This window comes from Ipomoea nil, unplaced genomic scaffold, assembly GCF_001879475.1.
Source record: "Ipomoea nil cultivar Tokyo-kokei standard unplaced genomic scaffold, Asagao_1.1 scaffold0179, whole genome shotgun sequence".
NCBI classification, from domain to species: domain Eukaryota; kingdom Viridiplantae; phylum Streptophyta; class Magnoliopsida; order Solanales; family Convolvulaceae; genus Ipomoea; species Ipomoea nil.
The window spans coordinates 236,949-257,673 of record NW_017616607.1 but is presented as its reverse complement, the minus strand read 5'-3'; the positions used below and the strand labels follow the sequence as shown (position 1 = coordinate 257,673).

General features: G+C 36.1%; 1 long non-coding RNA gene across 6 annotated transcripts; it reads right to left on the bottom strand.

Annotated features, from left to right (window-relative positions):
- Window positions 1-541: 541 nt before the first annotated feature.
- Window positions 542-3,974, bottom strand: LOC109179024. Of its 6 annotated transcripts, XR_002053812.1 has the most exons (7): window positions 3,617-3,974; window positions 3,326-3,398; window positions 2,965-3,047; window positions 2,782-2,862; window positions 2,129-2,438; window positions 1,087-1,170; window positions 542-820 (listed from the first exon to the last, which is right to left on the bottom strand). It is a non-coding gene; the product is annotated as an uncharacterized LOC109179024 (long non-coding RNA). The 6 variants fall into 6 exon arrangements; XR_002053813.1 differs by having other exon boundaries at window positions 2,555-3,047; window positions 3,504-3,974; XR_002053814.1 differs by having other exon boundaries at window positions 1,087-1,382; window positions 2,555-3,047.
- Window positions 3,975-20,725: the final 16,751 nt, after the last annotated feature.

Sequence of the window (20,725 nt, the reverse complement as noted above, 5' to 3'; positions counted from 1 at the left end):
CCCTTAGGCTACAGACTCGCTTTATATCTCACCACCTTATTATTCTTAATTTTTCTTCATACAAACTCCATTTGTAAACTTCATACGAACCGTCGGGTTAGCGGCGCATGGAAAGGTATTACTAACGAAGTTAATTTTTCGTCACAAAATATTACGATTACTGACGTTTTTGCATGATTTTGAAAATGCCATTGAATACATAATTTTTGCAACGGAATATTAAAAAAACGTCAGTAATAGTTTGTGACGAAGTAAAATATTTCGTCAGCAAATGTGTCTTTGCTGACGTTTTCTATACAATTATACTTGTCATTAATAAATTTAATTGGTGGCGAAAAATGAAATGTGTCAATAAAATAACATTTGTTGACGATTATGTACATTATTATGTTGCCAGTAAAAAGACATTTATTAACGTTTTTTCCATATTCATTTTTCATCGCAAAAGTTTATATTTGGAGATATTTACAATTTTGTGACCCTTTATTGATGATAGTTTAATATGCTTGTATATAGAATGATTTACACAACAGTTTCATGAAATTGAAAATAAAATATTTTAGCATCAATTAAATGTTCAAAATAGAAGAATATTTTTCATAGTATAATATTGAATTACAAGGATGTAATGTGATACAAATGATTAATATTAAATAAGGTCAAACTAGACACGAGAATATATACAATTCTATGCACATAAAGATTGGTAACAATTATCATCTTCATCAAAACTATTGAGGTCAACACTTTGGAAGTCCTTTGTCTTGGGGAGAAGGTCCGATTTGATGAGTACATCTAGATATGCAATAATTCCCTGCCACTAAAAAACGTAAATGTTTTTCCATCATGAATAATAAATTATTCAAAACTATATATTTAACTCAATCAGATAGTTAATTTATCTCACTTTTATACTTTCTTGTGATTATATTTAATTTCTAACATAAATTTTCTTTAATAATATTTCATTTAGTTGCTTATAGCATGTAATCAATTTTTCATTCTATCATTATATCATTATACTCCACAAAACCAAAATTTATATAACAAAGAAATAATAAATAAAATTCTAAACTTTGGTTATACCTTCAAATGTTGGTATGCCCCTCGAGTTCCTGTCTCATTGAAATTGGATAGTCATGCCATTTCATCCACTGAAGCCTCTTGAACCTGTCAACAAAAAGATCTTCAACTACTTCAATTCCTTGACATAGAAATAGATAATAATAAAAACAAAAATTCGCTTTGTAAAACGCTATATGATCCTGTTAGAAGCTTCTAATGTGCAATTTGGCTTTCCAATGCCATGTGAACACGCCTTGCTCGGACTAGTGCTTGAAGTCTCTCACTAATCCTTTTAAAGCTCGTAGAGCTCTCCTAGCCTAACAATTAGCATTTTTAACATTTTAAACAATATTCAAGTGTCAAAACAAGAGAAACAATACAAGATTCAAAGTAACAACACCCTTCTTCACTAACCAAATGAAAACATGGGGTAAAATGGAAAACCCTACTGCAAAGGAGGACTATTACTCCTGAAAGGGAAATTTAACCTCCCATCCCAGATTTGCCATGTATGTCAAACCCATGCCCCCTAATAGTACCCTCCATGTTCTTTTAGTTACTATGAGTTCACTCTTCATACCTATCCTCAAGTCACCAGAGCTCAATCAAGAGCAAAAGCATAGATGCAAATATAAACTAAATGGATGGTTAGTACCAAATGCTGTGAAACTTGAGCTAGAGTTTGAAAATCCAAGCCATAAACCCAAATTCAGTTGTGTCTGCTACATGGATCGTATATCTCCATAAATGCGTATTAATGCTAAAGCCATTGTTACTTGTTAGCCCTGGAACTATCATATCTTTATCCAAATTCATAAGAAAAGAAATACTAAATATATTTATTTTTAGTTTCAAAAATATATTTATAGAGAATTAGATCCATAAGACATAATTAAAAGGAAGAAAAATGAGACCATATGATTACATTAAAGACTCTTTGCAGGTTATTCAGATAAAATGAGGCAAAATCCAGGCAGCAAAAGCTAAAAGAAGATTTCAACTAAACAGAGAACAATATATGTACCAACTGACATAAGTTATGCATTAAGAGCAAATTCATTACCAGAAATCCTTTAAAAGCTGTTTGAATGCATATGACTGCCCATTCTTCTCTCATACTCTTTTGAATTTGAGCTGCATCCTCCAATTGGTGTGAGCATGAAGGTGAACCAACAGCAACCGGAGCTGAAGATACTTTGAAATCTTCAACTGATGTAGAAGCATTATCATTACGACTGAACTCAACTCTGAATTAGATCACTATCAATCTCAGTTGCAAGTGATTTCTCAGGTCCTTCCAAACCAATCAGTGACATAATCCACTTCCCTGAAACTCCATTGGCAAAGTTGCTTCAGCTCTACCAACCTCAAACCTGAAGCAGAAAATCTTAAGAAATTTAGTAATTCACCAAGTTGATATATACTTATTAAGAAGAACAAACAGATAACAACAAAAAGATAATCAGCAATTCTTTAAAACAGTTGACACCTGTTGTTTAAAAAATGGAAATTCAAGTGTAGAAAAAGTTGCCAAGACATCCATCAAGCTTTAGCTCACGACATCTTGAGATATATGTAGATGGTGATATAGAAATAATGAGGATCAGTTTCATCCCATTGTCACTTGTTCGCCATTATTTCAACTTAGATCATTCCAATGTTTAACAGACCTCCATTTGAAACGGAAAAAAAAATGAGGGGATATCAGCGCATTACCTTAGGTACACAAATTCCTTCTTGTCTGACTTCAATAACATTACCATGAGAATCAATTCTTTTCATGAATATATCATGTCTCTATTAGTCATCATGGAGAGAACTATGAGCATAAGAGCAATGGCAGACAAGAAAATAGTGCAAAAGATTTTTTTTTTTTAAAGAACGTTTTACACCACATACTATGTCAAGATGTTGCTCCCACTAATATCCATGGCATCTACACTAAGTAATGAACACCGGATGGCTGGAAAGGTGACATCAAACTGCATGAACAAGTAGAAATAGTAATGTAAACCTTCAAAGATAAGTATAGATCAGGAACCAAACTTATTGTTGCGAGTGCAAGTAAAAACCATGATTGGAGGCCGATGTTAGGCAAAAACATCACAATTTACACACCATCAATTTCATAGAAATAATAGAAGTATTTAACTTTACACCCAATAGTGTCTCACAGATACAAGGTTTAACCAGAGGAACAACAGAAAGCATATGGTGAAAGCATTTCAATATCAATACTGAATAAAGTAAGGAACTTTACATTGATATGCAATTTTTCTCCTCTTGAAGTGTCTACATAAGCCTAGTCTCAGTAACATTATGGAGATACAGTCCTGCGATTCAATTCAACAACCTCTCAATCAAAAACCAGTAACAGTATGGAGATCTTTCTAACTTGAATATTGTCTCTATAAGAACAGAACCAACAAATCCCGCACCTCAAAACCAGCTCTGCAAGTCTTACTCTCTTCTCAACCACCTTTAGGTTGATGCTATAGTAGTCTGAAAACTTAAATAAAATATAAAATATTAATAATATATTTGTACGCACCTTTCACTTGCGATGGAGACCGGAGATTTCAGCAGCAGCGACCGATGGCGACCTTTTGTGAAGAGTGACCGGCGACCTTGTGCGAAGAGTGGCGGCAACGGAGCATGATCGGCAACCTTGCCCTGCTGTGCGAAGACCGGCAGCGACGGAGGGTGACTGGCGACCTTCCTCTGCTCCAATGGAGAACGGGGAGACAACAAACAGACGAAGGAGGGCGTGACAGCGACGACTAGCGAAGATAAAAGCAATTGGTTGGAGACGATGGAAAAGCCCTAATTTTGCTTTGGAGACTATTGCGTAACAGAGACTACCAAGCGGGGAAATTTTGCAGTGCAGAGAGAGGTGAAGCGTGTGTACTGCTGCTATGGTGTGAAGTTGAAGATTGTAAGAAGATTTTACACAGATTTTAATTTTAATTTTTGATAGAGCTTTTTTTCAATAGCGCCAAATGATAAAAAAATTTCCGCAAAATATTTTTACTTTTCCTGAGGTTTTATGTTAAATTAATTTTTTAAATAAAACATTTAAGGACGCTTATTATAAAACGTCATTGATTCTATATTTTTACTGACAAAAAAAAGTATATTTCGTCAGTAAATATTTTAAAAAAATTTACCGCCTTTACCAAAATATATAGTGACGTTATTTAAAATAACATCGTAAATTGTTATATTTAGCGACGTTTTTTAGAGCGTCGTTAAAAATTTTCGTCGGGAAATGTAAGATTTCTTGTAGTGCCTGCACTTCTGGCGTCAAGGGATATCGATAGATATCTATGGTCCAATTTTGGGGAATGTGTATGGGACCAAGTCACTCTTTTTTATGAAATAAATTCATTTGGCATATATGTTTGATTTCTTTCAGAACTTCCTGTTCAGTTTAATTGGTACGTGGATTTAATTTTTGAAGATCATTTCATGAAATTTCTCAGCATTCCATTTCAATTTTGATCATATCTCCTCCTAAGGCCGTGAACCGATCTTCATGTAGTCAGCGTATCCATCACGTCTCTCTTAGTGGATTTAAATATTGGAGACAACAGATGGAGGTTTAGATGGATACACTATGATGGTTATGTAATAGAATGGACTGCATTCATAAGAATAGAAACGCGGATTTGGAAAATGTTTGTTCGAAAACCACGTATTAGATGGAAGGGGGAATAAGGATATGCAGTGTGCCGAAAATTTTTAGCATAAATATTGCATTTCCCCACCAAGTATCCGGCACATTGAAATTTTGAAAAAAAAATGGTTTAGCAAGTACTTTAAATTTAGAGATTCAGCTAAACCCTTTTAGGTGTGGTCATAAGGCATATGATGCTTTATCGTAATGCCTAATGCCATATAACATTATCCATCTTTATATGCTTAAGAGGATAAACAGGGAATTTAATTAAAAGACGTTTGCTAAAAAATTTGGCAATTGTTTTGTTCGTAATTGACAACAGCCACACATGTGTCTACTGGGTGGAAGTTTTTCTTTGCTTCAGGCAAGGAAACTTTGTTGGATTCAACATGGTGCTATTTGTTCAAGTTTCAGCAAAATGCTTCAGGGTGTGACACGCACGTGAGCAGTGCCTTTTACACTCATACGTGAAGCTTAACTTGCTGCTGGGCCAAAGTTATGACTTTGTTGTTGTTCTTGACGAGTTGGATCATTTGTATTTTTATTCTGGTTTCGAGAGTTATTGTTCTTGCCACCTTGGCCTTACCTCTTTCCCGTCTTCTTCCTCAGTCCCTCTTGGTGTTGCACAATTAGGTGACATCGTGTGCTTCGGGCACCAGTGTAGAGCCAACTTGGAATGCATTATAGATTTGCGTCAACATGTGGTTGTGCTTCTACAGTTATGGGAGGAGGGTGGTGTGCAAAAAAAGACAAGGTCTCCCCCCAATCAAAATCGTGCCAGAAACATTCTACTTACGCAACTTTAGTTGGGACACAATTTTGCGTATAGTTGAGTTAGAATCCGGCATTGATTTAAAGTTTTGAAAGATCAAAGGTCAGGCAATCTAATTATGATTTTAGAAAGGACCAATGAATGTGCTAGACAAATTTATCCTTCGGGAATTTCTATAAGGAATAAGGGTCCTTTGTAGGAAGGTATTCATATGGCGTAAGAAAATAAAGCGTTGGCTTTCTGGGCTGCGTCGTTCATGGATTTCTCAACGATCGTATCTTCAAAGTGACGTAGGATCAAGATACATTTGAATATCAAGAGCCCATGTGAAATAATCACTCCCGTCCAGAACAAGTGTGGTAAGATCACGCGTGGTAGTAGTAGCCAGGATATGTAACTTTCAAAAAGAATCTATGCATACTATTTCTGGCCTATTAGCTCAGTTGATTAGAGTGTCGTGCTGATAACGTGTTGTGATTTATTGTGCCCGTTGGTCATTAGCTACTAACCGATGAACTTTGCAGACAATAGAATGATCATGAAATTGATAATACAGAGAAAAGAGAAAAATAGAGGCAAGGGAAATCATCAGATCTATCTTATTCAATCCATCCTTACATCTTTATAATACAATGCAATAATAAAGGAAGGAAGTAATGGGATGACTGTTACAAAACTATCACCATAAATGGTCATAATAATGTCCATATTAAAACATAACACATGTAATAATAAGATAATATGTATTACTAAAAGGGTAGAGTACTAGTATTCGAAAAAATTGAATATGTAAATCAACTATGTGTAAACATGTATGATATTTTCCAACATATTAACAACTATGAATAAAGAGCAACTATAGACTTAAATATCTATACACCAACATATATCAATCATTATTGCATGTACCATGGTCCACACAATTGTGTGGACCGTAAATAAAAAGTACATTTTGAATATACGAAGGGTACATTATTTATGTACATAAGGTACATTTTTAATATATTAAGAGTATATTATTGTATATAATGTACCTTCAGTACAAAAATAATGTACTTTTAATATATTAAAAATGTACCTGATATTTATGGTCCACACAATAATTTGCCAACATCTATGTATAAGGCTTATTAAAAAAACAAAAAAATAAAAAAATAAAAAAAGGGTCAACTACCAGCCCAACAATAATCTGTTTTTTTAATTCTAACTTAGCTCATTATCCATACCCGTTTCAGACCATAATATCATAGCTGCAAGCCTGCAAACCATCCCCTAGTCTATTTTTGTTGTTCGGATCGGGAAACTACAAACCATTCACCATTGTATGATCTCTCTCGCTCGTTTAGTAGCTATGTCCGCCATTCAGACCACCAAATTACGCCTAAAATCCATCCCCTTTTCTGTTCTGTCAATCTAATAGGCTTGAAACACCAGATTCTTGAGCCTTTTTTTGCAACATCGCTCGTAGTCTTAGCTAGGTTTTCCGATCGCACTTTACACAAATTCATAAAATCTGCTCGTTGAAGCTGTTATTGAGCTATTCAACCAAAACGATTCACAATCTAAAATCAGAGGAAGCTGTTCTTGAGCCATCTGTTATGCATGACCTAGATAAGTATTTTGTTTTCATTTTTTCGTAAATTTATTTGCCCCACTGGATTTCGAATAAGTTCATAGAATGAATTGCTATGGGTTCAGATATTGTTATGCATTAGCATTCATTTTTTCATACTATGGGTTTTTCGCATCTCAGATTCACTGGTCTTTTGAAAATAAAGAAGCTCATTCATTTAATTATAAGCTGGAGCGATTACAAATAGGATCGATATAACGGTATACCATTCCTTACCTGCATATTCGAATACTAACTGTTAGTCAACACACTCAAAGAGTGGATAGTGATCTTTGAAATACACCATACATGAGTAACGGACTTGATCCACAATTTTTGGGTATAGAAGAATAATTTTCTAAAAAATATCAAAAAATGTACTATAATAATCTCAATGATGTGTTTTATCTTAACTTAAAAAATGCTTTGATTTACCTTGATTGTTTAATATGTAAATAAATAATATTAAAATTAAAGAGAACTATTAATAATTATTTTATTCATAATATTACACCTATTATAATTATTTTATTTTATAATATAATATGTAATTACAATTATGATTATACTATAACTATAATAATTCAATTTTCACTATTAGGACTCTATGTATCTGAGTCTGTTTAGAACTTCTTATCCTTGTCACACTGTGACTCTCTACTTCTTATCCTTATCACACTGTGACTCTCTATTGTATATATTCACATCATCTGATCTCATTGTAATAAAGTTCAGAAAATATAATACAATCAGTTCTCATCTGGTATCAGTTAGCTAGGGTTTTGTGATTCATAAAATTAAGAAGATGCAGCGCTGCGGTGGCAACCTTAATTACCATGGAGGTCAGCAACGTGGCTTCGATGATCCGTGTCAAATCTGTAAAGGTTTCGGCCACACAGGAGTCAATTGTTTTTTACGCTATGATGATCCGTGTCAAATTTGTAAACGTTTTGGTCACACGGGAGTCAATTGTTTTTTGCGCTATGATGATCCATGTCAAATTTGTAAACGTTTTGGTCACACGGGAGCCAATTGTTTTTGGCGTTATAATGATCCGTGTCAAATTTGTAAAAGTTTCGGTCACACGGGAGTCAACTGTTTTCGGCGATATTCAGGGGCTCCGGGTTCTCAGGCTAATTTGGTGTTTCAGAATGGTTTAGTTGCTAAAACCTCGTCAAATTCTCATACTTGGGTTCCGGATACTGGAGCCACAAATCATGCAACTCCAAACATCGCTGCCCTTTTTACATCAAAGAAGTACACTGGTAATGACACTTTACGTGTCGGTGACGGTATGGTTTTATCTATTAGTCATGTTGGCCATGCCTCTTTTAATACCCCTTCTAGATCATTTACATTGTCTGATATACTTCACGTTCCACGTTTGTCTAATTCTTTATTATCTTTTCAGAAGTTTGCATCCGATAATAAAGTCTTTTTTGAGTTTCACCCCTCCTTTTTTGTTGTGAAGGATATCAATACCAAGGAAATACTTCTTCGGGGCAATAGTTCGGGGGAACTATACACACTTTCATTACCTAGTTCGTCTCCATCAGCGTTTCTTTCCGCTCGTGCATCGGCTTCCACTTGGCACAATTGTCTGGGTCATCCTCATAACCGTGTCTTAGCCATATACTTCGTTCTTGTTTGGTTAGTGGGTCTCGTGATAATATTCGTTGTCATAATTCTTTATGCAATGCGTGTCAATTAGGCAAATCTGCCCGTTTTCCCCTCCTTCGTGTTGCTTCCTCTAGTTCTCAAGTCCTAGATCTTATTTACACAGACATTTGGGGTCCTGCGCCCACTTTATCTACTTCTGGCTTCCGTTATTTTGTGATCTTTGTGGATGACTATTCCCGTTATACATGGTTCTTCCCTATGAAATTAAAGTCTGATCTTTATGTCATCTTTGATAAATTTTGTCTCATCCTCACCAACAAAAAACAAATATATATTTATTTAATACGGAGTATTTAATTAGATTATGGATGTCTGCATTATCCAGGAGGGCGTGAGATGAAAAGGGCGTTGTTGATTCTAGAAACCACGACTCCTCTCATCCAAATTCATTCTCTATTTTTTTGCTTGTGCTTTGATTTCTCCGAAACATTTGTGTCGGAAAAGTGATATTCACAGATAGATCGAGCAATCCCAGTTACTCCATTTCTCTGATTTCGAACACGATCCTTATATGTTCTATGTTGAGGTCCACTTTGTGCGATTTTAGTAGATTCACCCAATCTTCGCAGCAGTGTATCATCTTCATGTAACATTTTCATTATAATGACACTATTAAGTGGTGCAAGTTTAATAGGCCATTTATGACCATTATGTTGTGGTTTGAAACGGAAGTAACGGTTTCCATTACTTAGCCTATAATGATCGCATGTAGGCTATTTAAGCATGGTCCTCCCATTGCTCCTGTTGCAGCCTTACAACTACACCATCTAGTTCATACAGGAGATTAATGGTAGACAACAAAACTTTAATCCATTGGAGCTCTTGAAGCAACAATGCAATGCAACAAAGTATCAACTATGGCTGGAGTTTTGCATGATCCTATCGCTTCCGCTATGAGGTTAGATTATTACAATTATTATGATTGTATAATATTTCTAACATTTGGTATCGAAGCCTGTTTATCTCTGCCTAGTTGTTCAAATTGCTTATGCTTTGCAATAATCTATTCTGAAAAATAGAGTAAATATCATGTTCATATGCAATTTGAATGCTGATTTATATATTATTTTCATATCCATATATTGTGTTATATATATATATCAATCCTAAATATATATTGTGCGTATATGTATGGATATGTGTATGAAACATTTGGTGATATGCGTATGATTATATACATATTAATTAGAATGTGTATCAGAGTACATTTGTTTTCGAAATAAACAAATATTTTTTAAAGAAAAAAAATTTGATGGCTTCTTGAGTTTTTCCGTTACAGCGACTAGCCGGCAACCGCTGTGGGCGGCGGAGAGGCAGTGAAACCATCTCTTTTTTTCCGGCAACCGCCGTGGGCGGCGGAGAAACAATATAAAAAAAATACCACGGATAGAGATCGGGTTTGTTAAAGCTTTGACCATGTTTTTGTGTTCCACCTGCTGGCGATAAAGCTTTGGACGTTAACGCCGCGTCCTGGAGTTTCGGACAGACGATGGCATCGGCGACGGCGGACGATGGATGGCATCGTCGACAGGAGTGGTGGCGGTGCTGGGCCTCGGCTCTGGCCGATTCCACTTCCGGCGATGTCTCTCTCTGTCAGCCATGACGTTGTTTTCCCTCCTATTGCCTGCTGCCATGAGCAGCGACGGCGAGCGTTGGTTGTTGGCGTCGCGACTTGGAGTCCCAGGCAGTGGGCAGCGTCGGCAAACCAGCGATGCAGTGAGGCGAGATGGTGAAGGCGGGCACGAATTTTCGGCGAAATGCGACTTCTACAACACCCCCGATTTTTACGCATAATTTAAAGCTTAATTATAAAGATAAATCTAATCATTAGCATAAGAAGACGCAGAAGCTAAACTTTCAACCGGGAGATGTCACGCCACACCTAACCACATGGTCAGATGCATAGGCTAAAGTCACAACTTAAACATTCAAACCATAACATAGAATCCATAAGTTCAAGTCTACAGGCTCACAGGCCTCAACAACTAACTAAGAAAACATAAGGGAGCTACGCTAACTAATCCGTCCTCTAGCGCGCTCGAAGGAACTACTCATCACCTGGAAAACATAAGGGGTAGCACCCGTTAGCGAATAATGCTAAGTAACCCACCAATACTCGTTGAGTATAATATAGTATAGATATATGAAAACCATTTGAGACTTTGGAATACATATTATATAATCTTTTAAAACGAGGAAGAGGAATAACATAAGTCACAATGGAATCACTATCAATCAAAGACCGACTCCACATCGTCACTCAATAGATCAACAAGAATGACAGAACCAACATACTCATCAACAAGATACATCATACGATAACCAACCAAGGAATAACATTAATCACTTTCATATGCAATAAAAGCCAAGGATCACATTCAAGGACAAGTTCCAACCTTATGCCCGGTTCCAACCTTATGGCTTCCCCTAACCTTATTTTAGTTCCAATCATTACCTCCTAGTGCCACCCTGTACACCAAGTCCAACCTTTTCCCTCCTGGGCCTTAGCCTCCCCGCCTGCATCCGCCAACTTATCCACCAATCTCACGGACATACGCAATGTCATAATAATAGTACTAATCACGTGATAGTATACCGCCAATCATGTGAACAAAGCTGTAACAACCCAAAATATTTTCTTCCAAATTTCTATTTTATAAAGTTTCAAAATAAAATTTATTTTATTCCTACAATGCTTTGTGGCCAAACGAGTAATTACAATTTTTTTTAAACTCTTATTTCAAGGTGAATTCCTACAAACTATTTATATAAATAATTATAATTTCAAAAATCCTATTTAATATGAATATTTTATTTCCTAAATTTTTTACCCAAAAGTCTACATGAGACGAACCTAAGAAGTCATTTTACACATATCAAATTCCCTAGCCCAAATAGTTTTGGAGAGGGGACTTGAGAGGCATGTACACAGTAAGGCAGGGATATTAGCTACTCACTGAGGAAATATATGGTGGAGATGATAATAACGTGTGGGCTGCTCTATGGAATCTGAAGACCCCTCCCAATATCCGAAATTTTCTGTGGAGGTGTTTACATGGTATATTACCAACATTGAAGGCCCTAGCTGACCGACATGTGGATGTGGATGTATTGTGTCCTCTATGCCACCAACACGTGGAATCTTTAAAGCATATTATGTGTGACTGTGTTCAGGTTTCCACGCTATGGGATGGTATGCTGACTGTCCAGTTGCCTAGCTCTGAGGAGGACTTCAGTATTTGGTTATCCTCCAGATTAGTAAGCTGTGAATTGCATGTGCTGTTACATTGTGTGGCCACCATGTGGTGTATCTGGAGGGAGAGGAATAATGTTGTATGGAACCATAAGCCATGGAATCGTTCGACCGTTTATCACGAGGTGCAGAGGTTGTTGAACGACTGGAGCGAGATGGATTGTACTTGTAGTGTTGCAGTATCGCAGCGTAGGAATGGGGGTCTCAGTGTGGTTACTAATCATCTTTCTTTGGTTCAAGAGGATGGTTTCGCAATTTATTCAGATGCTGCTGTGTTCGCGGAGATGGAGTCCGCGAGCTTTGGAGTGGTGATCATGGATAACCTGGGCAATTATGTGGCTGCCAAGAATGGGCCGGTGCGGTGTTTAAACAATGTAAACTTGGCGGAGGCAATTGCCATCAAGGAAGCGTTATCTTGGGCTTATGATCGAAGGATGACAAAGGTGGCGGTCTTCTCGGATTCTCAAACGGTATGTAGTGTAATCAATGGCTCGGCTTTGGACTATGTGTTATTAGTCAGTGCCGTTCTCTTAAACGACACTTTGAAGTAGTGTCCATTACTTTTATTCCTAGATCAGTGAATCGGTTGGCTCATGTCATGGCTAGAGCTAATAGTTCGTCTACTGGTCCTAATGTTTGGATTTATTCTGTTCCTTCATGTATTGAATCTTTGGTTTAATGAAGTTTGAAGCTTTGGTTTTCAATATATATATATATATATATATATATATATATATATATATATATATATATAACCTAGTCCAAATGTTTAACCCAACTACCATAAACTAACCCAAGCCCAAACCCAACATTCTACATTTTGACCCAAATTAGTAACCCTACCCATTTGTGGATAGTTATGCTATGCATCCGTATGCACCATGCATGGTGCATACGGATGCAAAAATGACGTCGTTTTATTAAAAACGCACATCTAATTTTAAAAAAATTCATGTTCGATTCCCCTCAACAACATTATGTTGTTCATTCATTCTGGAATTTTAGTTCAAAGATTCTAGAATTATAGTTCATTGATTCTGGAAATTTAGTTCATTCATTCTGGAAATTTTAGTTCATAGATTCTGAAATTTTAGTTCATATGTTATTGCTGGGAATCGAAACTGAATTTTTTTTTTTAAGTGAGACGCGCGTCTTTAATAAAACGACGTCGTTTTTTACATCCGTATGCACCATTGCCCCCACTTGTTTATTTATAAACCTAATTATATGTATATATGTGTAGATACAATGGTTTCCTTGATCAGCAGCCATACACCCAAGCTCCACTTTCCAGATTTTTCCTTCCTTCACCCCTGGTCTCTCTGTCTCTCTTTCGTCCAACAATCAGCGACAACAACAAGAAACAAGAAGTAGCAGCCACCCACCATCTACTTCTTCTTCTCTCTGTACCTCTCGCGTACACCGGCGGCTGTGGAGAACATCAACCAGCGACCCTTCTTCTTTTCTCGTCTAGCTTCGGTAGTCAGCAGCAATGGAAGCCGGCGGTAAACCAGAAGTAGAACGACGACCTTTTCCTTTCCAGCGTAGACCTCCTCGACGGCAGCTCGAAGCAGCGATCCTCCCCTGTTTTCCAGCGCGATAGCAGGTCCGGCGGTGTTAGCTCAGCAGTGGCGGAGTTGGGTGTTTTTCTCCGATGGAAACAGAGCAGACAGGTGGATCCTCTCCGAACGACGACGGCGGACGAGCTACGGTGACCAGTCTCCTCCCTCTCCTCTGTGTTCCGGCGAGGTTTTTCGGCGTAACAGATTCGCGACCGAGGACCTCCCCTCTAGCGAGCAACGGCGACGGCTTGTCCTCCTTTGGTGAGTAACAATGATGAACGATGGTGGCCGACGGTGTATTACAGCTAGGATTGTAGGTGGTGGTCGATGGTGTAGATAGAAGTGGTAATTGTTGCTTGCTGGATTCGAACACAAGACCTCTATTTGTGCTACCATTTCTTCTACCATTTGAGGTTGACATTGACTTGAACATTCCTTCTACAAGCCTTGCTCACGTCATTTTTGTTCCAAAAATAAAATTAAGGAATTTTATTTTTCTTTATTTTCTTGGTATGAACCATCTTTTATTCCTTCCCCCTTTAATTAAAAATTCCAAAGAACTTGAACAATGGATGTGTTTAGTTCATGGCTTTACACACTATGTGAATCAAAATCATAGGGTAGTATTTGATTGACAACTTATTAAAATACAACTATAGGATTTGATTACCATTTCAATTAAAAAACATCATTTTCTAATTAAAAATGAGTATCATTCCATCCTACTGGTAGTCTGATTTTTAAGTTTGGATTAGTGCTTTTAGATTTTCTGTTTTGGTTTTTTGTTCATATTGGTGCTTTGGATATCATTATACTAGGATCAATTGCTTTATTTTTTATTTTTGTATTTTTAAAACATTTAATCTCATTATAAGGTCATACATAACCAAACATCAATATTAGTAATCATTCCAATTCCACCATACTAGCAAACATGCAAAAGACTTTCACCAAAACCTATTACTATTACCAAGTACTAGTAGTTGCACCCGTGCGATGCACGGCTATATATATATTGTGTATTATATTAAGTATAATCTACTTATATGAAAAGATATAGATTTTTAGTACTTACTATATTTTAAATAATGAATTTTTATTTGTATTGGACATTATTTAATTCTTTTACACTGTATTTGTTGAACCCACTGCGATGCAAAGGTACGTATATATTATATAGAAAAGCCGTATAAAATAATAATAAAAATGTGGACTTCCTTGTGTCCAAACACTCGGCAAAATCTGAATCTGTGTATCCTATCACCTCAAGGTGATCAGATCGCTTATAACTGAGCATGTACTCCTTTGTACCTTGCAAGTACCTTAATACCTTCTTTATAGCCTTCCAGTGATCCATACCAGGATTACTTTGATAACGACCAAGCATCCCAACAGCAAAGCTAATGTCTGGTCGGGTACATGTTTGAGCATACATCAAACTCCCAACGACAGATGCATAAGGAATATTTTCCATTTCTTTACGCTCCAATTCATTCTTAGGGCATTGCATAAGGCTGAACCCTATCTCCCTTCTGAATTGGAGCAACTGATGTAGAGCATTTTTCCATTCTAAATGTTTCTAAGACTTTGTTAATATATGTTCTCTGAGACAATCCTAACACTCCTTGTGATCTATTACGAAATATTTCAATTCCAATCACAAGGGATGCATCACCCATATCTTTCATTTCAAAGTGCTTAGAAAGAAATTGCTTGGTCTCATGCATTAAACCAAGATCATTAGTAGCAAGCAAAATGTCATCGACATACAGAATCAAAAATATAAACTTGCTCCCACTGACCTTCAGATATATACACTGATTAGCGGTGTTTTCCTTAAATCCAAAGGTCGTTACAGTATCATTAAACTTAAGATACCATTGTCGGGAAGCTTGTCTAAGTCCATATATCGATCTGTTAAGTTTACACACCTTGTGTTCCTTTCCTTCAATTGAAAAACCCTCAGGTTGGTTCATGTAAATTTCTTCTTCCAAATTTCCATTCAGAAAGGCGGTTTTCACATCCATCTGTTGTAGCTCTAAGTCATAATGAGCTACTAATGCCATAATTATTCTAAATGAATCTTTCTTCGAAACAGGTGAAAATGTTTCATTAAAATCAATACCATCCTTTTGAGTAAAACCTTTGGCAACAAGTCTGGCCTTGTATCGTTCGACATTCCCATTTGAGTCGTGTTTGGTCTTAAAAACCCATTTACAGCCAACTGGCTTACAACCTTTAGGCAATTCAACAAGATCCCATACTTCATTATGTTCCATTGATTTTAACTCATCTTTCATGGCTTCGACCCATTTAGAAGAATTAGGACTATTTATAGCATGTGAAAATGAAACTGGATCTTCATCAATACCAATGTCAAAATCTGATTCTTGAAGATAAACCACATAATCATCAGATATAGCAGGTCTCCTTTGTCTTTGAGATCTTCTTAATGCTACTTATGTAGGAATATCATTTGTGGGTTCATTGTTAACTTCATCACGGAGTGGTTGATCATTAATCTCTTGATCATTAATTTGTTGTTCAGGCAAGTGACTAAATTGTTCAACCGTTGCAGGATGAGCAATTTGAGTAACTCCAGGTAGAGTAATTTGTCGTACAGGAACAACAATTTGAGAAGAAGATATAAGAGAATCTTGCATTGTAACTTCTTTAAGTTTCACTTTTCGTAGTTCAACGCTCCCACTTAGGTTATCATTCCCAATGAACTTGGCATTTCCAGTCTCAACAATTCTAGTAGTATGGCTAGGACAGTAGAATCTATACCCTTTAGATTTATCTGGATAACCAATGAAAAATCCACTAGTTGTTCTTGAGTCCAGTTTCTTTTCATGTGGATTATAAATGCGTATCTCCGCTGGGCATCCTCAAACATAGAGGTGCCTTAAACTAGGTTTCCTTCCTGTCCACAGTTCAAATGGTGTTTTTGAAACTGCCTTACTAGGAACCCTGTTTAATAAATAGGCAACAGTTTTTAAAGCATATGTCCACAATGATAAGGGTAAAGAAGAATAACTCATCATACTTCTAACCATTTCCATCAATGTACGATTACGCCTTTCTACAACGCCATTTTGTTGTGGCGTACCGGGCATTGTGTATTGAGCACAAATGCCACGTTTTTCAAGAAATTTAGCAAATGGACCTGGGCATTGGACTTTTCATGCAACAAATAGACATAACCATAACGTGAAAAATCATCAATAAATGTGATGAAATATTTTTCTTTTCCGAAAGTTGGGACATCAAAAGGTCCACATATATCAGTGTGTATAATTTCAAGGAGTTGTGTGCTTCTTGTGGATACATTTTTATTTATGTGGTTTGAATGTTTTCCTTTAATACAATCCACACAAATACCGAGATCAGTAAAATCCAATTCAGGAAGGATTTCGTTCTTTAAAAGTCTTTGAATCCTTTCTTTAGATATGTGACCCAAACGTTTATGCCACAAGTAAGCTGATCTTTCATCCACTAAACTTCGTTTAGTTCCAATACAATGATGCAGGGTTAAAAGAGTTTCAGCAAAAAGATTGTCAAGCTTTAGTTTATACAAACCATCGAAAAGAATACCAGAACCAATAAAATGATTTTGCTTAAATAAACTGAAACAACCATTTCCAAACTTAAAGGAAAATCCATAAGAGTCCAGTTTTGACAAGGAAATTAAATTCCTAGAAACAGAAGGAACATAAAGATTTTTAAACAAATCCAAATGATTTCCAGTATCTAAAATTAAACGGTAAGTTCCAATGGCTTCTACTGGAGCTTTGACACGATTCCCCATGAACACAAATTTTTCATTTGGCTTTATGGTTTGGGTCATAAGGAATCCCTGCATAGTATTCGAAACATGAGTAGTGGAACCAGAATCTATCCACCAAGTATTATAAGGAACTTCAGTTAAATTTGATTCGAAACATACTGATATATAAGGTATACCTTTCTTTTCGAACCATGCCTTACGCTTAAGGCAATCTTTCTGAAAATGCCCAGATTTCTTACAGAAATGACACTTGTCATTCTTATGTTCCTTTTTGTGGATTTGAGAAGAGGAATCATTAGTCTTCATTGGTCCTTTCTTACCCGTTTGATTCTTCTTTCCAAACTTCTTACCAGCCCTTGACTGACCCATGAGATTAATGGAGTGGATTCCTTGTCTCTTAAGCCTTGTTTCTTCTCGAGTTAGCATTTCATGCAATTCGAACACATTCCACTTATCTTTAATGGAATTGTAATTCACTTGGAATGTCTCATACTTAAGAGGCAAAGAATTTAAAATAAATTGTACAAGGAAAGTGTCATTCACGTCCATTCCCATGGACTTTAATTTTGCCGCTAAGCTCAACATCTCAGTGACATGATCATGCATGGAACACGAACCATCAAATTTCATGTTGGTTAGTTTACTCATAAGAGTGCCTGCTTGGGCCTTATCAGCACATTCAGAATGTGAATTTTCCTCCAAATGTTTTAACATATCCTTAGCACTGTCAAATTTGGGAAATGTGGACTTAATGTTGTTTCCAAGTGTCATTCGCATAAGCATTAAGCTGAGTTTATTCGATTTTTCCCATGCTTGATGGAAAGCTACATCATCATCACTGCTATTATCATCAATAGCAGCGGGCTTGTCATTCAAGAGTGCTAGATCAAGATCCAAGACAGCGAGGTGAAATTGGATTTGTTCATGCCACTCAGCAAAATTCAGCCCATTATACTTAACAATAGACACAGCTTGCGAATGAATTGAAACACAACTAGATGCTGCAATGCATATAAAATACTCAAACATTAATTATATTTTAATACATAAATAGACAAACAGATTTAATCAACATAATCATAAACAATTAAGTACATTGAAGGTCTCCTTTGGGTGATCCAACAACATATAACTTTAAACATAATCCGATGCAAAAAAAATTTCATATAATTGGCCATTAAATAAATTATGACTGGACTTGTTTGCTATCTTTGGATATGCTGAACAACCCAATCAAATATAAATAATTAACCACTATTATGTTTATAATTATGAAATAATTGATCACCTTTGGGCGACTCTTAAATATTTCAAAATTATTAAACTTCAATTTACCCAATACTATAGAAAATAAAATCATGTTATCTCATTATAAGCATCACATAATCATGGGTAATTGAATTTTATTTAAATTTTATATCTATTAAAACTTTATAATTTGGCCACTTTGGTGACTAACAAATTAATCATAATTAGATACCAAGTTAAGTGGATATAATATAATACATAATATCATAAAATATCCACATACATAATTATCACTAATATGCAAGCCAAATGATTTGCTTCATTTAAATGGGTAGAGATCGAATACCTCACCTCAAGTTTGAAGGACGAGGTTCTAAACCACCATGCAAACCAATCATGTTAGCTTCAAAGAATCAAAATTAATCTACATACACAATTAACACATAATTAATTAACAAATTAATCTGCAATAATATTGCGGAAGCCATAAACACATGCACCATGATTTCTCATCCTTTAAAAAACCATGCTGCAAACATAATAATTATAAACATGTACAGTATAAGATACTTCATTAAGGTGCCTTAAAATTCTCATATTGTTTAATCATGTATGATCTAATCCATCTAATTAGAAAACATGATACTGTAAACAAATTAATTAATATTTCTGAGGAAACATATACTGCACATACGAAAAACTTAACATCATCAAATTACAGTACGAAATTCATAATATATATAAGCATACAGAACAACGAATGACACCCTCTTTTCTTTAGAAACTCATGCGGCAAATGCATATGCAGTATGTAACTCTAATCCATCAGGTGAAAGATATGGCAAGTACATACATGCTTACAACCAACATATTCGAAAATGCTTTACCATATACGTAATCATCACTGTAATTATCACTACATATTTCACCTGGGTAAAAGGCTTTTTCATCATAATATATGGAAAAAAATATGTTCTACAACCTGGTTCTGATACCACATGTAAGTCATTCCTACTTAATACAAGATCTTCAGAACACGTGTTTTTCACATACAGTAAAATAGCTTTCTGGGAACATACCTGGCTCCATTGTTTTCCCGTAGTTGCTTGAGTTAGAAACTTGGTTTCTCCCTCCAGACCTTTAACATTCACTTAATCTAATTCTCTGATGGGGAGAGTTTTAGTTCTTAGAGAGGTTGGGGAGAGAACCAGAGTCTCATATATGAAATATAAATAACAATACGTTCCATCAACGTAAACCTGATGATATGCAGTTGAAACTGCAATCTTATCTTCTTAACTGGCCAATCACAAGATTATCTTCATTATTAAATTATAAATAAATATTTAATTATGAGCCACAATAAATTATAATGAACCATAGAATAATAATAAAAATAATAATTCTAACATGGAGGTCCTCAATGCCCAATTTAGACGGGAAGATATGAAATGCTGGAGAGGGTAACGCCTTGGTCAGACCATCTGCAATCTGCGTAGAAGAGGAAACATACAATAGCTTGATGAGACCTTGGCTGAGTCTTTCACGAACAATGTGACAGTCTATATCTATATGCTTTGTACGTTCATGAAATACGTGATTCTCAGCGATAGCAATAGCTGATTTGCTATCACAGAATACGGCGGCAGACTTATTTGGTTTGATTTGCAAATCATGGAGTAAGGAGTGGACCCACTGTACCTCGCAGACAGTGGTAGCCAAGGCACGATACTCTGCTTCGGATGACGAACAGGAGACAGTGGCTTGTTTCTTTAATCTCCACGAAACAAGGGCAGAGCCTATAAAGATACAGAAACCCGTAATGGATTTGCGAGTTTCTGGACATGAGGCCCAATCAGAATCTGAAAAAACATTCAACTCCATTTTATTATTTCTTGGATATAGCAAGCCCTGGCCAGGGGCTTTCTTGATATAATGAAGAACTCGGTGGGCGGCAGTCAAGTGGTCCGAAGTTGGAGAGTCGACATATTGACTTAACTGCTGAGTTGCGTATGAAATATCTGGCCTTGTTGCTGTGAGATACAACAACCTGCCAATCAGACGTCT